Source organism: Hirundo rustica, chromosome 1 (genome assembly GCF_015227805.2).
Source record: "Hirundo rustica isolate bHirRus1 chromosome 1, bHirRus1.pri.v3, whole genome shotgun sequence".
In the NCBI taxonomy this organism is placed as follows: Eukaryota; Metazoa; Chordata; class Aves; order Passeriformes; family Hirundinidae; genus Hirundo; species Hirundo rustica.
In genome coordinates, this window is record NC_053450.1 from 51,470,231 (window position 1) to 51,491,371 (window position 21,141).

General features: G+C 37.0%; 1 protein-coding gene across 10 annotated transcripts in view; it reads left to right on the top strand.

Annotated features, from left to right (window-relative positions):
• Positions 1-21,141, top strand: part of PTPRM (protein tyrosine phosphatase receptor type M) — a 442,084-nt gene that overhangs the window by 15,199 nt on the left and 405,744 nt on the right. The window contains exon 1 of one of the 10 annotated variants that reach the window (XM_058422152.1): positions 12,812-12,881. The exons of the other annotated variants lie outside the window; for them this stretch is intronic. The gene's annotated coding sequence lies outside the window, so the exon portion shown is untranslated. Of the gene's footprint in view, positions 1-12,811; positions 12,882-21,141 lie in introns of those variants that run through there. 10 annotated transcript variants of the gene reach the window in all.

Here is a 21,141-nt window from a genome sequence, read left to right on the forward strand (position 1 = left end):
GTGTTCTGTAGAAGTCTGAATTTGGTAGGGCTTTCTGTGTAACTCCCAAGTTTATTTGTTTTTTGAAATATTTTAGTAGGTGAATAGTTTTTGAGGAAATTTTTGTATGTTAAAAAAAATAAATCTAGTATTCACTTAATCAAATACAGTATGTTTGGAGATGAAAACTCAAGGGCTCTACATTCTAAATGTCTGCTGAAAAGGGGTAATCATACTGAAACTCACAATTGACTTTGTCTACCTTTTGGTAGCAATTGCAACTCACACTGGCTTAGATTTGCAGATGAGATAGTTTTGGGATCCAGGAGTAGGAGAACTTGAGAGGTTTTTGCATGCTTAGTCAGAGGCATGGCTAGGAATGCAGTTACTGTTCTAAGTCAGGCTGCTGCTTCTGTAGAGGAGAATAATGCAGGTCATGGAGGCACACACTTCATTAGAAAGCCTGAACTAATGTTATAAACCCTAAAGGCCCAACTGATGTCCTGGGAGGGACTAAAGTGATAATGCTGTGCATGTATTCATAAAAGCAAGTTAATTCCTCCATCTCTAGACTCTGTGCTTAAAAAGCGCTTTATAAAGAGTGCCTTTCTACTCTGATTTTGTTAAATAGTCCTGGTGACTTGTAGTCTGGCCCTGATGGATTTATTTGTGGGATGTGTTTGGTTTTGGTTTTCTCCCTTAGGATAACAAGTGGTACTGAACATCGGTAGCATTCTTGTGGTGACTTTCTTAAGGCCTTTTGTACAAAAGGCCAGGAGTTTGTTGGTAAAAACATCGAAGTTGTATATATATGCATTTTTGGTTTGATCTAGTATGCTACCTTTTTTTTTTTTTTTTTTTTTTTGGGTAAGGATTCTCCAGCACCTTTAATTAGTGATTTTGGGAGGGGGCTGCTATACAGCCGTGGCTGGGAGCTGCACTGCATCCATTCTTCTAAAGAGCATCCAGCCCTGCAGAGGCAGAGAGAAGCCATTTCACTCATACTTTCACATTTCCTATGTAGGAGACAAATGCTAGATGCAAAACCTCAATCTTAGAAACTAACTTTAAAAAAAACACAAAAAGAATCAGACGTTCTTCACCAGTTTTGTGGGGTTCTTTTTTCTTTCTTTTTTTCCCCTTTTTAAGTAAACTTTTGTGGTTATGAGAGAGGGGATAGGAGGATGGTTGTGAGATAACTACCTGCTTTACAGTGCTAATTATGGTATATATTACATATTAATAGGGAATTTTCTGTTGCCACAGGCAGAATCTCCCAGTGGGAGGTACAGGAGAGAGCTCTCTCAGAAGCAGAGAGCGATGGAGAAGCCTGGCTCTGCTCTAGTGTGTGGTGGTGGCACAGGAGTTCCTGTTGTTCACTGAGGCTTGGGGGGCTGCTCTGACAAACCGTGGAGCGTTGCATCCTTGCCGTGGAAGAAGCTAGTGCTGTACTGGCTCAGGGAGGACTGAGCTCTGAGCGAGGGAATTTGTTCCAGAAGTTTTCCAGGGATTACTACCACTGTCACTGCGTGAAATGTAGGGACAGTTTGTGCATGGACATGAAGCTTTATAAAAGCGTTGCAAACTAAGAGCTTTTCAAGGTACATTTAGTTGCAATGCTTTTCAGTGCTTTTCTGCTTAGGTTGCTTATGGTCTCCTATATTGCATTTATGCCACCGGAGTTTGAGAGCTGTGGCCTTGGTGTTTATTCCTAAAGGAGGGAACACTTGTATACTAAAAAAAATAAAAAAAAAAGGGGTGGAAAAAAAAGCATAACTGTGTGGTTGTTATGTTAAATGAATTTTAAAGCCAGTGAGAAGAGGCATTAAGAGATGAGAATGCTAGGAGGGAGAAATGAAAGCGCATTGAAGCTCTTTCCCCTTGAGGGCTTTAGGCAGGATTGAGAAGTGGTGCATGCTGTAGCCTTGTTTATAGTCTTTCACTTACTGTTAATAAAACAGGGATGTTCTAAAAGGTTTCCATAATTAAAATGCAGTCCTTGAGTGTAGTGCATTTTCAGAGCGGTCTAAAGCCGTGCTGCCTCTCAGACTGCTTAAATCACTATTTATGAAAAAGTCTACAGTGGACTTAGTGTTTTGAAGTTGTTTTCGATCAGAATGATGTTAGAAATGTTGAGTATTGAATCAATGAAAATAGAATTTATGGGGAAGCTGATAGGCGTACAAATTGACTGGTTAGTAACTAATTACCAGTAAAGAGATTGTTTTTGCCTTTCTTTTTTTCCAAAATTGGCTGAATATTAATAAATTAGCTTTATTTCTGGAAAACAGCAAGTTTTAATGGTCTGGCAGAACTTAATAAGAAAAAAAGCTAAAGAATTAGCATAATAAATAATTATTGCTTCCAGGGTTTTTATTGTTAAGATAATAAAATGTTAAAAAGCAAACCACTTGAGTAGAAAGTAATTGCACTGACAAGCACCACACAGCTAGCATTCACAATAAAGTAAACCTTCTCTCAATGTCAACCTGATTTGCTATCCACATAAATGCTTCCTCACATTATGGAAATGTGCTTTTTCTATCAACAGAAAAGAATAAAACTCCCGGCATCTAATTAATCTTCTCTGACATTTGATTTCATACTCAGGTTAAAACATGAGGCAGGTGGGTCTGTTTTTGCCCCCCCTCTCTGTGCATGACCACAGGCAAATCTCTCCATTAATGTCAAGCTGCATCTATGTGTCTGTGCCTCTGCCACATGTCAGTCATTAATGCATTAGCATCGCTTGGATTTGGCTCACATGCACCAGTTTTCTTGTCTGGAGGGCTTGGTAAATAGGGAACTGCAAGGCTTCAGCTCTACATCACATTTCACCTTGACCCTCCCTGTAAAAGAATAGGAATTGTTCTGTATAGGAGAAGGATTAGAAGTGCTAATTTGTAGCACTGGGAGTTTCTGAGCTGGTATGATCAAGGAGAAGAAAGAAGCAAAACCGATTGGACTTTGACATTTTTATTGATTAAGAGTGCCCTCGTTAAAGATTCAGAACTTTTAATAATGCCTAAATGTATTACCTGCAGTAGTTTAGACTTGTTGCTGGCAGGATTGTTTCTCTAAAGTGCACCAAAAAACTCAACAAAACTAGTCAGATGCATTATGGGTATTTTATTTTCTGAAGTTCCAGTTAATGGTTTCTGCCAGAGGCAGTGTGGAGCTCTTGAAAATGTGGTAGGTTTGACCTTGTATGCTAAAAATCTGGGTAACTCCATTGTATTTTTACATACTTAAGTAGTATAAATATTTAAAAGGACAGTTAAGAACTTAGGTTTGAATAGGAAAATCTGTTCTTAGAAATAAAATTATTATATTAAGCCATTTCATAATGAAAATAACATTAAGAAACTTAGAGGTATCTTCATTTACATAGTCTGTTGTATTAAAGTATTTTCCTGTAGTGTTTGCATGCAAAACCCCATGGTACTGGGAAATAAATATTTGTTTATGGAGTCAGAAAGTATTAGGAAGAATCAGGTTTGTTTTACTGACTAAATGCAAATAGTAAAAACATCACTGAAGAAAAATGCCTGCTTCTTTTTTTTTTATACTTTTTAAAAGTTAAATGGTAAGCTTTTGTTTCTAGTGCCTGTCTCCTACATAGTAGGAGTGTAAATGTGAGTGAAATGGTTTCTATCTGCAGAGCTGGTTGCTGTTTGGAGGGATGGTTGTAATGTAGCTCCCAGCCATGGCTGTACAGCAGCCCATTCTGTAAATTACTTGTTAAAGGTGCTGAAGAATCATTACCAAAGGGGAAAAAAAAATAAACCAAGGCAGTGTGGAAGATGAAACAAAAAGTGCATACATTACAACTTTGATGTTTATGCCAAATTTATTTATATGAATAGTGTGCTACCAGAAGTTAATGGACAAAAATTGTAAATGAGCCATATTCTCATTATGATGAGCACTGCAATGAGTAGATAGCTACTTCATACATCACCTGCTTCTGAGCAGTGACAGGTAGAATCTGATGCTAGAGCAATTAGCATTTAGACCTAAAAAGAGAGAAATTTACTCATGATTGACTTTTGGCAACAGTGGCTTTCAGTCTTTGTTGTGTTTTGACTGTCTTTTGTAATCTTGAAAGGCAGCTTCACCAGATGGAGGTGGAAGATGAAGCCAGAAGATGCCAGTCTCTGCCAAATGAGGCTCGACTAAGAGGTTCTTGCTGTCAGGTTTTCCTGGATATTTCTTGACAGACTTTGCCTCCAAGAAGCAGATCTGGAAACCAAGAGGAGGAGCAGTAACTCAGCTCTGGTTCACACTTACTAGTTTTCTCCACCTCAAAGAATGAGTATTGCTGGTCTAACAGCTTTTCAGAGACTGTGAAATGTAGACATGGAGTTGGAGAAATGCCATCCCACTCGGTATCCCGTATTGGTAGAAGCAGCAGATTTTTTTTTTAAGAGATTGGTAGTAATGCTTTACATTTGTGTGCTGCAGTGTCTTTTCAGCTTTTGGGAGGGCTTAGAGTCATGAAAAAATTAAAGGAGGAAGAGTCCTTTGAGGGTTTTTCAGCCCACCCTCTGCTCAGCACTGACAGAGTTCATTTCAAAGCCAGGTGGTGTTGCTCAGGTTGTTCAGTTGAGTTTTGAGTTAAGGATGGAGGGAGGTTCTGTATCCCCTTTGCATTAAATGAACTTGTAAAATATGGTCTCTAAAATTTTTTCAGTAAGTTAGAGTAGTATTTTTGTACGAGAAGAAACATTCCAGTGTGTATTAAAAAGTAAAAGTTAAAGGATTTTTCTTTTAGGTTTCTGAATGCACTGTGCTCGAAATGCATCTGTTAGGAAGCTCTTTCTTAATACCTTTCCATAGTGTTGACAAATACTTTTTAAGGGTTTCAGTAATATAAACTCCTGTTGCTGTCTGTCCTAGTTTTGTTCAGTGTGCATATGGTTGTACCAGTGACTGCTTCTGATTGTCTTATTTTTTCAAATAATACTATTTCCTTGATATGATGACCTATATCATGGAAGATTGTTGCTCCGGAAAACATTTTAATTTGGTTTTCAGATTTATGTAGCTTAAAGGCATACACTTAACTACTTTAACAGCGGAAGTTTTCATTCTATAGTACCAGCATTCTTGTTTAGTAACCGAGAGTCCTAGAGCTCTCCCTGACAAAGGTGCTTTTTTCAGTTAAAAAAGTTCAGCAAAAAGACAGGACAATACTAAACAAAAAACAAATTGCAGAACCAATAAAATCAGTTTTATATATATATATATATATATATATAAAAATCCCGGTGCAGGGGAATCCGCAGTTGAAGATAAGAATTACAGAATTGTAGCTGAGTTTTGTCCCAGATAACGCTGGCAGGGAAAGAGAGGTTGTTACTCTCTAACTGTAATACTGTGGGGAGTTTTAAAGCAGTGGAAGGAAGAATGAGTAATGCCTCTAGAGGAGTTTGTGGAAAGGAACAGCAAGGATGCAGAAGGACTAGAGTTTATTGTACTACGTCTGAAGATTTTTTTCCTGTACATTTTTTGTTTCCTAATTCATTTGACTATTGTTGGCTGCCATTTCAGTAGGGTTCCATGAATTCCGAGTGCTGTAGAAACCTGAACCTTTCTCTTTGTTTGGAGAACAAATAAAAAAAGACTCAGAGAAATGGGCCTGGCTAGACATGCTTAGATCCCCTTAGATCCCAGGCATGCTGCTATTCACAGGGGTATTGGTTCATTTGAGACATACGTAATTTAAGTCTTCATTGCTGGTCTCTTTCCTTATTTATCCTTTTGGCAATAAACTTTGTTCTTGCCAGAAATGTGCTAAGTAATGTGATGACACATGCTGGTCATTTCCAGGGGATTAAAGTTCATGTTTTCAGAGAATTCTAGGGTTTATAATCACAGTAGAAACATCTTGCTAGTAATCACTGAACAGTGATAAGGTTATAGGCTGTTCTATGTTTTAATTAATTACTGTGTCAGACTTCTAATTAGGAGCTGGTGTGTAGTAGCTGAGGTTTCACAAATTACTAAAATAAATGTCTGTCTTCTGTGTTTTGGGAATCTCCATGGCTCTGTAGAATCAACATCATAAAGTAAAGATTCCAGATGCAATTCTTGCACTGTTTAAAACATTTTGGGATTTTTTTAAAGTTCTTTAAAATATTGCAGAGGGGTTCTTTTTATTCAGTTACTGCTGATTTAGGTAACAACATGCTGATTTTATCTTCTGAGGGGATGAAATGCAAAAGACTAAGTAGCATGCTTTGCAAGTAGTCCCATAGCTACTATTATTTGTGTCTCAGTGTCCATGCATATGGACATATAAATGCCAGTTTTAAGAACTGTCCGTTCAAAGCAAGAGAAAATGAAAGAGTTAAAAAACACCACCACTTTACACTTGCACATCAGCAGAACTTTGAATAATTGAGTTGGTGTACATAAAAGATACCTGTGAACATTTCCCCAGAGCTAACATTTGACTCAGGCCAGAAGGAAAATTAAAACAAACCTCCTAAATTCAGAGTATTTTTTTCCATTCGCAGTCTCATTATTTGACACTCTCAGGACTCAACACACTACTTTTATGTAACTTTTTTTTTTTTTTTTTCCTGCATTAGTATCCTGCCCTTCTTGGTCTAGTAGTAATTGTGGCTGTTCGGTGGAGTACCGCTTGCTGGTGGGAGGAGGGCATTTTGAACAGAAGCTGCTACAATTTGGAGCTTCAAGTTTTGCCTATTTTTAGGGTGGCTTTTTTACACCACAGACTGTTACTTGTTGTAGGACTGAAATTTATCCCTGCATGAATAGCATTTCCATTCTGCTGTTCCTTTGGTTCCTTGTCAGTAGCTGAGGACCAGAATGCTTTCGCAGAAATGTTGGTGCAGTGGTTCATGCATGTGATGATGGTCTTATGTTTTTGGTGCTTGGAGAAGAGACCTTTAGGCGAGGGGAAGCTTTGCTGCTGGTGAAAGCTGTTACCAACAGAGATGCATGAGTCTCCAAGCAGTGTCAACAACAGTTCCATGTATTTTGGGCTGTAATGATATTGTTTAGAATATTTAAATTTGTCTGATATAATGCTGTTGGTACCTCTGAGGTATTTGAAACATGGAGAATAAAGGGGGGGGGGGATATAAACAACTGTGAAAAGAAAGGGAATAGAAAACACAGGGTGGAAAACTGCAAAGCAGAAGGGAAAGAAAGAACAAATGTGTGAAGAATGTTGAATGTAAAGAAGTATTTATCTCATTTGTTATGTATAGGAAAGGGAAAAATGAAATTAAATGACAGGCAGCAACAAACTCAAAGTTTTCAGTTTATGCATGAAAACTAGTTATAATATGTTGCAACTAAACAGTTTACTTTCTGCATGAAGAGTTTTTTGGTTTTTTTGTTTTGTTTTGTTTTTGGTTGGTTTTTTTTTTTTTTTTTTTTTTTTTTTGTGCTCCTGATTACACATGCATTTAGGTAGATTTGGTTCTGTAACATATGTCAGGTTGTATGCATATTGACCATAAATTGGTACTGTCTTGTATCTTTATTTGCAATGATAGTTTGCAATTAAAAAAAAAATTTAAATTAGGAAACTTCTTTTTAATTTTCCACATTTTCTCAGTCTGGGCAACCCACTGTGTTTTTAATTGAGCATGAAATGAAAATAGATTTGTTTACTCACTTAGTTGGTGTTTTCTGACCTGTCAATACTGGCAAAACTGTACTGGGGCAAAGTTTGAAGCTAATGTGTTGCTCCTCTTTTCTTTTTGACATCCTTCAGAAGCCATAGTGTGTATAACTTAAAAAGTAAAGCAAACAAACCCCACATGGTGAGTTTAAAAAAAATACAGTCATGATGCTTTATCCTTTTCCCGAGCAGACTGATTGCACAAAGCAAATAACTGATCTTTCAAACTGGTCCAGTAGATCTGTGTATGGGATAATTTGGATTGTCATTGTCATGACAGAAATATATATATATATATATATATACACACATATACACACACATATATGAATGATATACTATTGAACTTAAGCTAATATATTAACCTATTTTAACAAATTCCAACATGTAAGTACATTATTAAAATAAACTGAATTTTCTGCAGCTGTGAAAGGTCTGTATATATGTGTTTGAGTTCTTCCAGCAGATGTGGGAGAATGCTTCAGTCTTGCATACTGTCACTTAATCAGTGAAAAATATTTCTATGGTGTATATAAGTTTAGTGATTGAAACATGATTTTGGATCTTATCCAGACAATTGTACAATATAATTTACTTATTTGGTGTTTCCTGGGTTTTTTTGCTTTGGGCAGTTGGGTGATTGGACAGGTGCTCTTGCATTGATGTTGCATATAGCCTCTTATGGGTACATTTATATGGAATAAGTTATTTAAAAATCTGTCTTTTGTAGAAAATACCCTATACATTATGACTAAATTATCTTCTGACTTTAAATATTTTAAAAGTACGTAGTGGAATTCCAGTGGTTAATCGGTTTTGCTGCAAATGCGTAACATAATGTAGATTAAGGCTAGGTGGAACTATTAGATCGTGATCCCCTCTGATCTCTGGGGCACAGATCAAGAATTATTGCAGAATGAAGAACAAGTAACGCTGCACCTATAAGCATCAGGGGAGGGATGCTCAGGAGTTACAGTGTGTAAAATCAGATGGCACTAATTCCCTTTTGAGTAGACGCTGGCAATGTGGCTAACTATCTGAAAACCACAGTATTATCTTGCTTTTAGGATTTGTGCATGAATAAATTTATGTGATCTGGGTTAAGGTGTGAATGTACATTGTACTGGCAGTTCTGTACCAGCTGTGCAGAGGGAGTTCTTGAAAGGCTGTGCCTGTGAAATAGCAGCGTGAACCACCAGTGCTGCCAAAGCAGAGCAGGCAGCCCAGCTGGGAGGTATTCCAACTGCACTAGGAAGAGTATCTGTGCAGTCTTTATGGTGCCTTATGCTGTAAATTCCTTCTCGTGGGATTTTTTTTTTTTTTTCTGTGTGTTCGTATCTTATGTCATATTTTAAATTGAATTCAAGTTCTGACTTCATTATGCTGTGTGTTTATTACACTCCATTTCAGTTTTATTGTCTACTGCAGGAGATCCAAGAAAATCTTTTGAGTTGGTCAAAAGATGATGATTATTTTAAAAGATTTCCCCTTCCTCCTCAGCATCTGTTACTGAGGGCTTGCAGTAGCTGTTCCTGATCCTGGCAGTTTATAAGAATAAACTTGAAGAGACAACAGTAAAAACCCAAGAGACAGTGTAGAAGATGTACACACAGAGACAAGAATTTGTTGCTGTTGGTGCAACTTATGATGCCACAGCTGTTCAAGTTAGATGAGCATGCATAAATGTGACAGCTATTGTGACTGTTTAATTTTTTTCTACTTTTTAAATGTTTAACCTTCAGTGATTCTTTTCCCCTCTTTGTGGTATTACACAGTCCAGTTCTCATCTCCTGCATTCGAATGCTGCTGCTTAGGGCTGTAATAGACACTCTTGCACTGATGTATTCTCACTTTGCACCAAGGCGTTTCAGAAGAGTGAATTAGTGAGTGAAACAGAAGCAAGGCAGTGTTCTTTATTTACTTTTTCAGAAGATCTCAAAGCAAGCATGTGAACCATACCATGTTATCTTAGCCCCCTTTGAAGCTTGTGACTCAGTTGTTAATAGAGCCCAGACTTTTTGCCCCTATGCTGTTGTTGGCATAGTACATAATCACAGAATATGCTGAATTGGAAGGGGTCCACAAACATCATCAGGTCCAATTCATGTTGTTATGAGTGTGTATTTTTAATAGAGGCAATAACACTCATACCCCTTTTTATTTTGAGTTTTCAGAGTCTTTGAAAATTTATGTTAATTAGATTTCCCATCATTTCCTCTCATGCAGTTGCTGCTTCATTGACATAGTGCTTGTTGTATGTGTCACTTCTGGTAAAGAAAGCTTCTATAATTGGAATATTTCTTTATTGTTTTCTTTTAAAGTTATGCTGGATGCAGTAGGAAAACCAGATGCTCTCTCAGGGTGATGTGAGTGAAATAGAATCCCTTTAGGGATTACTGTGAACGCTGATTTCTAATGTTATAGTTTTTAATTATATTGATTTAGCTAATCTTTGCTACTGAACTGCTGCTTCCTGAGCATTTCTTCAATGTTGAAAATAATCTTAAGAAGAGAAGGATGATGTCTTGGTGCTTTTCCAATTTTCAGATGTTTTGGTCATATTGTTATAGTTTAGTCAAAATTCTAAATGCATGAGCAAAACATTTATGACTTAATAGTAAAACCTTGGAATGAGCAAAACTTTGTTCCTACTTGTCAGTGTGTTTATTGTGAGCTCTTAATTCATTCTAATAATAAGATTATCAAGGTTAATTTGTAAATATTTCCACTTTTTAATAAGTATACAATTAAATGTTCTTATTTAAAGCCAGAGATATTTTAATTCTTTAAAAATATTGTTGCAAGGGTACATATGTAAAGATAAGTATTAGGTAAAAAGTACAAATATGTCACATAATTTAAGGATAAAAAATATTTAGCGTGTGTGCCAAGCTGAAAAGACATGTGCTTATTCTCTCCACGCACATCATCTATAGCTATCTTTCAGCAGATCCCAGAGCACATTACACAGGAAGGTAAGTTTCCTCTTTTTATGGAGGAAATGTGGATCATTTGCCGTATTGATTAATGCAGCACTTTTTTTTTTTTTTTAAATATGTCATAACAACTGTGAATGCCTCAAAAGCTCTTGAAAACTGTCAGTCATGGTGAAACACTATTTTATTGTCTTCTGCAAGCATTCTGGTAAAATGCCTCTTTATGTGATTGGATATGGCCCTTCTATAGAATTTTTTGTTCTCCTTAACCAATGCAGAGATTAAATGGACTAAAGGAAAGAGAACGTCCGGTATTTGGGCTGGATAAATCTCCATGGATGTAAAACTTGGTTTCTAATGTGGCACGTTACATAACTGAATTTAAGGCAAATAAATGAGAATATACACATATTCTGTTTCTCTCAAAAATTAAACACAGGCATTTACAGTAGTTTTGTCTTTTACACTTACGTCCTTTCATCAAGTATATTATGTTTAGAGGAAGCTTATGCAATGTAAACCTCCTGAAAGCAAATTTTGTTTGAAATTTGTAGAAGTTCTAAAAATCCACTCAAGTACTGTACTGTATACATTAGAATGCTTATCTGGTGTGTTTAGATTGGACTGATCTGGACGGATAGCAGAAAAAATTAGCTTAATTCTTTGTTTTAATTAAGCAAGTCTGATATCAGTTATGAAGCTTCTTGTGCAAATAATCTTCTGCTTAAGTATATTTTTGCCAGTCTCATTTAAACTATCATGTTTCAATATCACTGTCTTGTAATGCAACTACTGTGATGTACTAATTTGCCACTAATTTTTTATTAACATAATGACAGGAAATTCTAATAACATCAGTTAAGCTGATACTAATTTGCTATAGCTTTGATATTTGGAGTATGGAATGTTGTGCTCTCTTTCTGATACGCAGTTTGCTGAGGGTTTGTTTTCTGTTGTACAAAAACTGTACGGAGAAACCCAGCCAATTCGGAAATAAGTTCTGGAAAAGTTTTTGGAACTTCTCACAGCTGGTCTTAATTATTATTGAGTAATATGTAGGGACTTCTGTGCTAGACTTGTAAAGTGTTTTTGCAAAGTTTTATTCCTGATCTGCTGCAGAATAAAATCTCTTTGTTATTTTTACTCTTCGTCAGCTTCAGCCAGGAAAAAGCAGTAACAAACCTCTGCTTTCTCTGTTCATTTATTTTTCTGCCGGGAAAGTCTTGTAAATTCTTGCTGTTAGGAGTACTTCCATTGAGTTAAAGACAGACAGAGATAGGAGTTTCCTCAAACTACCCAAAGTTGGGAATACCTGCAATGCAGTTAACCTAGATAAAGCAGGATGGTGTGCAGTGGAGCTGGTTATGAAACAGTTTTGACGCAACTGGTTTGGGGTTTGTTTTTCTTTCCTCAACACTGAGCACACAGCCCATGAGTCGTTGCTGCACTGCCTAAAGACAGTTGTCAGAAACGTTCTAAAAGCTGGAAAATCCATGGCCTTTTTACCGTATGGACTTTTACTTTATTTTACATGAGGTTTTCATAACAAATGAAGATTTCGATTTTTTTTTTTTTTTTTTTTTTTTTTAATTAAAAAAAAAAAAAAAAAATCTGCGTCAGCCTTAAGGGGAAGCAGCTTAATTATTGATAATTTACCGGGGTGGTACACTGGTTAGATTTCACCCATGTAAATCTGCTGCTGCCTTAGCAACAGCTACAGTGTATCATTTAGTGCTTAGGCTGTTTGTGGACTGTACAATATTATAATTACAGAAAGAAACATACAGATGTTGACTATAGATGGGTTGTGTCTTGCTGAATTTTTTGGGAGGGATATATGTGATGGATATATGTGCATCTAGCTCCCAAGTTTCTTGTTTCAGTGCTGTCTGTAGGGTAAAGGAGCAGTTGATGATTGTTTAGTGATAATGTACTGCAACACAGAATAAAGGAGCATGGGAGCAGATAGAAAGCAAGAAAGCTGTTACCATTAGTTGTGAGAAGCAGGGTAGTACCTCAGAATTAAAGGGGCATCATGCCCAGTCCTGTGTAAGCAGAGCAGTAGATGCATTTGACCCAGGAGTGTAGGAGAAGGGAATACAGGTGACCTTGCCCCTGATAAGTAATAGCTGTGTTAATTACCCAATACAGCCTCACCCCTGATGAGTCACAGCTATAGACAGTAAAAATAAGCGTGATAAAAGGGTTAGCTGGTGAGGGAGGAGCATCATGGAGGAGGGGCCTTCAGAAGAGAAGGGAGAGGATCATGAAGAGGGATCCTGGAGAGAGAGAATGACTGTTGTGAGGTCAGTCTGCGTCTGCAGTTAGAGCCTGTTGCTGGAACCTGCAGTCATAGTCTAGCTAGGTAAAAGCCTGCAGTCAGTCTGCAAACCAATACATGCAGCCATAATTTAGCAGGAATGAACCAGCAGTCAGAGGCTGCAAGGGAAACCTACAGTGGGAGCTTGCTGCAGAGTCAGTGAATGGTTGGAGTCAGGATGGCTAAGCTGTAAGGAGGAATAAGCCAGGACCCTTTTCATGCTATGATAAACAAGAAGTCTGTGTCTTGGCTCATTTCTACCCTCTCACAAGAGGGCTGCTGCCACGCAGGAGAAGCCTACAAGCAGATAAGGGACGAGGTCAGCAATGCAGAGAGCAAATCATTGATCAGAGCAGCACTACTAGAACAATTTCGACAAAAAGCGCATCTAGATCAAATTCTCATTAGCTTTATCTCCTGTTTAAAATGTAGCAGACACCTCTGTCTGGCAGTAACCATAAAGTCAAGAAGGATGATATTAAGTGACTGATTCTTCGTATCTGTTTGCAAAGGCATGTTTTGTTTTGTTTTCACACTCCGTCCTTAATTACTGTGTATGAACTCTTCTGTTATGCTGTGCAGTGTTTTTAATGATGCTAAATACTCAGATACAGTATAGAACAAATGTAGAAAACTTTGCGAAGCCACCTTGAGGAAGATAATTGAAGATTATTCACTCTCCAGCACTACCTTTCTTTTCCATCTCCATTTGAATGAAGGAGTTTGCTGTTAGCATTTATTGTGCGCTTACTTTACCACTTTTTTTCCAAATGAACAGAATTATGCTAACAGGCAAGCCCCTCAGCAGAACAGCATTTCTGGGGAAAAGTATTAAGAAACTTGAAATATACGGAATGCATTGAAGAAATGCCAAAATATTTACTTAAGTGTTAATTCACCAAAGTCCTTACTTGAGCTTCTTTATGGGGGCAAAAATGATGTATTATTAGTTACATTTTTTCCCTTTAAAACGTAGTAATTTAGTGCATTATTGTATTAAAATGTCATTGTATAGAGAAACATGGGTTAGAACAGAGCCATGAACTAGAAAGGAAAAAAGAATAACGTTTTTAATGTCGAATTGCTTTTAGATGTTTCTGAGGAGTTGATGTAAAAGTAAAGCAGCAACTATTAAGGTGCTCCTTTTAATCTTCTTCTGCAGCCATAATGTGTTCAGCAGTGCTTTAGGACTGCGTTAAATACAACCAAGACATCTGTAGAGACTTGACATGGCAGAAAAGCATACAAGTAATATAAAGGCTGTACTGTGCCCATTTTCTTAAGCTGTACGGAGCAGAAAAGGGAATTTATTATTTAAATGTTTATGAGAAGAACAAGAAGTTTTAATGTGTGAATGTGCAGGAAAAAAAAGAAAGCCTAATTGAATGGTGCGGAAAGCTGCAGCTTTTAAAACTAGTGGTGGCTTTTTCTTGCTGCTTAAATTAGGCTTGGAAGAAGGCTTTCTTTTCTATTAAATAGCATAGTTAGCCTTACAGTAACTATCTCAGTGTCTTCAAGTCTCCTGTTTGTCATGACCTCCTTGTTTACTTGCAGGAAGTATTATAAAAGTAATAAGGAGCTTTGCTCACTAAGATGTGTGTGGGAAACCCACTTGAAAGTGGTATATGATAAGTGATGCATGGTATGAGAAATAATTCAGGAATTTTTGGTTTTGACTTTAAGTGTAAACATTGTAGTTTAAGTTTCTGGTTTTTTGGGTTTAGTTTTTCCAGTGATTAGTTGTCCCATGTTAATTAGATGTATGATTCACCCTCCTTTTGCTTTGTCATAAAGCTCCTCTGACAGGGTACAACTGTTACTAACTGTATAGATTATTTTGGATGTATCTCTTGTACTGTATGTAAATGATACATCTGCTGTACTGTATATTAAGTCTGAATCCATGAAAGTTAATGAGAGACTTTGGTCTCTAATGCCTGATGAATTGTCCACAGCCTTCCTTTTAAACTGTGAATTTCTTTTGCCTGTTTAAATATACTCCTCAATTTAATATTAGCCCTTGTTTTGTCTCCAAACAAGAATGCAGTCCAAGTATACTCCTGTGAAAGGCTGTCTGCTTTTTGGGGATAATTTCTTAGCCCCAATTTAAAAAGAAGTATTAATTGACTTAATGCACTTTGCCCTCATGGAATGTAAGCATGTTTATTTTCATTCAGTCATTATTCTCTATATGTAATGGTTCATCTTTGTTGGTAAAGAGGGATTAGACAGTGGCTGTGTGGGTGAGAACACTGTACACACAAAGTAACAGTGTTGGTCTTATTGAAAAATTTTGAAGTACTTTGATTCCTGAATTAAACCCGACCAAAGGCTTGAAAATTTCATTTTAAGGCATTCCAGAGTGTATCTAAGAAGCCTTCTTCGACTGTCTACTGTTTGATTAACATGCATATTACTAACCCAAAAGAAAGCTTATGCAAATCTGTGTATGTTCTAAAACAAGAGTAGTTGTACTCTGTAACAGATCAATTTTGTTTCTTTCAAGTGAAGAGAAAAACCATGATTGGCCGACTGAATGGACTAACAATTATTTGGGTTTACCTGAAAATCCTAACTTGAAAAAAAAGTCTCAAACTTCTTGCATTATTAAAGTTACTTCTGCAAAATCTCTAGGGTGTGTTACAGAAAATAAAGTTGTTTGCTAACCAGCTCTACAACCCTTATTAAGCTTTTTCCATTCTGTAAAGGCAATAGCTCTGAAATACAGAAGAGATTGCATTAAATCCTTGGCTGGCAATTTTGTGTGGGATTGAGTATTGAAATGCAGCAAAGCAAATAATGAAGGCATATGTTTACCTATAATTCTTTTTACCTTGGGAGAAAGATTAAATAGGAACAGTTTGGTTGTTGTCAAATTCTTAATAGTGGCTTTCAAGCATGAAACAGTCCCCGGGCTCTCGGAGGATTTACTTAGCATGAATAGAGAGGTCTTTACTGCTAATGGAACTGAGATGGCAGGCTTAAGCAATGGGGTGCTTTATAGCCTCTTCAGCCACTTGAGAAGATGTAACATCAAATAGCTGAAATCATCTTGGTCTCCATTGGTGTTTGGGAAGTTGCACAAAGATTGATGAATAAATAATTCAGAGTTGCATGAACGTCTTGATGCCAGAGCATTGCAAGTATCTAAAAGCTTGATTCACAGAAGGTTCAGTACCAGGAGACATTCTGTAGTTTGTGTGAGCTTTGCCCCAGGGAGTATTTACTGAAGTTCCCAAAAAAAAAAAAAAGAGAGAGAGAAAAAAGGAACAAAATCTGCTGGGATTGTTTGATGTTTGTAGAGAAGTGTTTAAGATTCTGAAATATTCTTCATAAAAAGGGATATGTTGTATTTGGGAGGATGGCTTGTGATTATTGGAACTATTCTGCAGTTGAGATTTCCTATCAGTTGAGATGTTTTCTGTTAAATTCCTCTACTGTATGATTATTTTTTGAGAGAAAAAAATTCTATGATTCTGAATATGCCCCCGTCCCACATATAAATCAGCTTTTCAGTTTTGTTTTGACCTCAGGATGGTTTGGTTTTTTTACTCTTTCTTTTTTCCCGTCCTTTTTTTGGTTGTTTAAAGTTACTCTGTGGAGTAGATGCTTTCTTTAAAAGAAGGCAGCAGAAGGGCTATAAGCATAGGAAGAATATTAGATTTACGTATCCTAGGATTTCTTTTCCTTTCTGCCAAGTGAAACAACATTATTTAGGATTCCAATTTTAAAAAGTACAAAAGCTTTCCCTCCAATACTCCCTTCTCCTCTTTAAATTTCTTATTAAACCTGCTAATGAGATATCTAGTATTTAGAAGCTTTACTGCAGGGATCAAAATGAAATGTGAGAAACTCTTCTGGTTGAATTTGCACAAACTTGGGATAATTTTCTGTGCTTTAAAAAGATTCTTGCCTATCCAGTTCATCTAATTTCTTCACTTGCTAATTGCTGTGTTGATATAGAACTCTTAAATTTCAGCTTCTCTAATTTTTCCTCTGAAAGCTATAAAGCCTGTCCTGTGACTTGTCTGTAAGAAGGTCCAATAACAATTCAATTTCTTTAAAGATTTGCAGATTTTAATTTTCTCAGTTGCCTACACAGGCTTTCCCATTATATTTCACACTATTTTTTGTATCTGTATTTGGAAAGGTACTGGGGGTCTATCTCATGGCTAAAGAATACAGATCCTGGGGTAGGGGTTTTAGTGGTAAATTACTGTCACTTAGATAATTCAAATGAATACCTATTTCTAATTTGAGTTTGTTTATGCTTTGAGGTTCTGCTCTGTTGTATTTCATGATGCATTTTTTTTTCTAAAGAAATTGCCTATTATCAAAAGTCTTACTGTTTAAGTTATTTAGAAAATCAGTAAATTGCCTCTGAAACCTTCTGAAATAGTTATTTGGACGTTACAGGTCTCATATAAAATGGCAGACTTTCCAGAGCCTCATTAATGCTTGTGTTCCTTCTAACAATTCCTTGCTTTATTCTACCAAAATTGTCTATTGTACACTGAAGTCTGCTAAGTTATCTAACAAAACCAAGAAGTGATACTGTATTTTATTGCTGAGTATTTTGATTGTATTATTAGCATTAGAAGGTTTTTGACCTTGGCCTCATGTTTTTAATCCTTTAGGTTATCATATCCCTACCCTTATCCCTTAAAAGTTAGCATCCCAAGACTTCAGAGGAGCTGAAGTTCATGTCTGACAAAAAGGCTTAACTGTTATGACTACAGGTGATAACATCATGAAAGCCTGTATTTGTACCTGTATTTGCTACTGTTCTCCTCAGATAATTGATAAATAATCTCTCACATAATATACTGCTTTTAGTCTCCAGTGGAGCTCTCTGGAGTGGTTCTCAAGAACTCCTATGAGGAGATTCCCTTGCAGTAAAGTAACAGCCACTCCCATCTGGTCCTTGCTGTTTTCTGCAAAAATTCTTCTATGGAATTTCATAACAAATGGAAAATATCATGAATTCTGCTGTCAGGATAAGAAGATACTGCTGTGCTGAGCAGAATTTGCTTCCAAGCAGGCTGAAACCAAAGCAGAGTGTAGCAGTTGAAAACATTTTATTTATTTCTAAGAATGAGCCATATTAACAAGTGACACCCCAAAGAAAAGCATAAATCTTCCTCAAAAGGCTTTCAGGTAATGTCTGAAATGCCCATCTGGACATGTGCTTTCTGCTCTAAGTGTTCAGTCAAAATGGTAGGTGAATTCGCAATTCCCATGGGAGAATGATGTCCATCTCCAACTGCCTGTGAAAGCTACGTGGTGACTTCTCAGTCGCTCACATGATTTTTTATTTTTTTTTTGTCACGGCTTCCTTTGGTAGACCATCCATTTAGTGACCTCTTGTTGTGGAAGTAAGGGCACTTTTGTTAAGTCAGCAGACCTCAGCCTGAGATATTGTTACATTTACTTGCCTGTTATAAGTGAGCATCTCTTCAGGGACTTTGTTAGCTAAACTCTGAGATGTTTTTGGGACCCTAAAGACTGGTCACCTTCTGTTATCCCAGAAATAGTGTACTTACAATTCTGCTCATATGTTTAGGGCACAGCCAGCTTTTACAAGCTTCTCTTCCCATTTAAAGGAAAGTCAGTGCTATTTTCCAGGTCAAGCACTCTTTCCTCAGCTGTGAAGTGAGGCACAAGACTTCTGAAATCAGGAATATGAAATGGGACAGGTTTGTTCTCCTTGAATGTTTTGGGAACCCATGCAGAAAGGCATTTTGTAGCTATTTGCTAGTATCTCTGCAAAGTGTTTGGGGTGAATTCCTTGTGGGTTAGAGGCTGGGTGAATCGTAAAGTCAACCAGAAAGTAGACTAGTTGCTCAGGTGGCTGATTGTGACCTGTGAGCTCATAGGCAAGATACACTTCCAGCATTTCAGTTGCACGGACTTGCAGAGGGATGAACAATCAAATATTACTGGCACTGATGAAATCACTGGATTAACATTGAGAAGATATTGGCAAAAAGATAATGTTTTAGCTGCCGTGAGAGTGCATGCATGGCAGAGGATTTATTTTCTTAAAGAAATGCAAACTTCTGAAATTGAAATCTTACAAGAACAGCACTCTGTCTGCATATTAGATTGGGCAATTTAGCAATCTGATCATTGCAAGCCCCTGATGTTCAGTTTCTCTCTCTCCATAGTGTAGTTGTAAAAGAAGAAAGGGGAAACCTGAAATCCTGTGGTGAAGTTCCAGCTGTATGTACAGATTTCACTGTGGTGTGGGTTGCTCTTACACAAATACAAATTATATCAAATGACAGTGCTGACAGGAACTCAGTTAATTCAAATATAATAGCTATTTTTATAAATTAGGTACGTGAAACAGTGTTAATTTACAAAAGAGTATTAATTAAAACAACTTAATAGCTCTTTATTCTGGGAATGTAAAATGCTAGCATATGCAGGTTAGTGTGCATGCTCTTGCAAATATTGGGCTCTCTAAGATTCCCTGTTTATCTCAAGTGCAATAATAGAATTCCCATATCTACCAATTGTGTGAACTTATTTGTGTGAAAACTTTGAGGTTGTTTTAAGGCAGACTCAGTCAGTATGGTGGGGCTTTTTTCAGTAAAAATCGGCACTTAATGGCTCTTTCACACAGAAGTCTTCCGGGTCTTCTGCATTATGGTTGTGTAACAGGAAATTTTGAGCTCAGGGACAACTCATGCTAAGAGGGAACCCAGTTTGATGAGTTCATAGCTCTCCTTTTGTTGCTTTTGGCAATTTATAGTCTTATTAGTGCTGGATTTGAAGAATAAGTGTTCACCTCTGAGAGAACCCAGCCTTCTTTGTGTTGGTCTATTGTTTCTGCTAATATTTTGCATACATTTATCAGTTACTTTGTTTAAAGACTGTAAGAGAAGAACCTTTCAAGGATGTCTTTCATTTGTGATTTCTACACATTGGTGTTAGTTGGCTTTCCGGCTATCTGTGCCCAGCATTTTAATATTACTTGAATAAATTTTTAGCCTAAAACTAGGATCATATACCCACACTACAAGCCCCAAGTAATACTATGAAATAAAAAGGTCTACTGTGGTACTACTGAAGTCAAGTAGTGGATAATAACAGTGCATAGAAACTTGGAAGTGGGTGCTGCTTTCTCATACCCATAATCAAGTAGCCATTACTCCTTTGCTGCAAAGCTAGTGAATTTCTATACCTCTTTGCCTTTGAAACTGCTGGTGATTCAATAAACATGTATATAACTCTGTTTTGGCAAAGCAGAAATTTGTATACATATCGTAACACATGCTTAGTGGTGAGTTTCTGTACGGCACAGCAATGTTGGATTTTGCTAGGGTACATGAAAAATTCCAGAGGTTACTAATTATAGTTCTGGCAGCTAAATATTTTTAACCTCAAGGGTTGCCCCTTCTTATAACTTTTAATTTTCTGTGTTTCATTGCCTAATTGTGCCCACACATCTCATTTCTGCATCCTAAAATTTTAGTAGTGTCTATCCTTTGTCATGGAAGTCTTGTGTAAATTTGTTTATTTATTCAGAAAATCAGCATAGTTTGCTGTAGTGAAAAGTTGATTTTACTAGACAAGAACTTTCCCTGTGTTCCAGGCCTAAGAATAATGTGATGCTGAAAAGTATTGTTGAACAAAAAAAGAAAGAGTAAAATATTAATTGCCTGTTAACAGGCCAGTTTCCTTCTTTTGTTTCTCTTTCCTTTTGAAGGAAGCTACTCTGTTTTGGGGGTTATGGAAATTTTTGTGTGATGTGTAAATTACAATACCAGAAGGGGGCTAGAATTTGTGGATTGGCTGGTCTGTCTGCCTTCGTAGTCCGGGCTGTAGCAGCTTCCACACTTAAATTCTCCTTGAACCCCAAGATTTAATGTCCAGGCAGTGCATGTTTGTTTCTTTTGCCCCATGGTTCTATGAAGAACCCACAATTGTTTAGCTGTCTGGGTTTTGTTTGGGTTGGTGTTTGTTTTTAAACACTATTGTTGATATTTTCTGTCCTTCCTTCCTGGCATAGAGGTCCTTGTTCTCCATACTCATTCTTTCCTTCTAAGTGCAATTTTTTCTACGTTTGTCAAAGTGATTATATACTAGTGTTTGACATAGTGAATGCTGCTGAGGTTACTGTGTAAGGCTCTTCATTAGTTAATGTTTCTTCCTTAGTCCTTCCATCATCTTCAAACTCAGTTCAGGGATGGTGCAGCTTTCTGAAAAGTTGTGCACAGTGTCCTGTTGAATATTTTTGC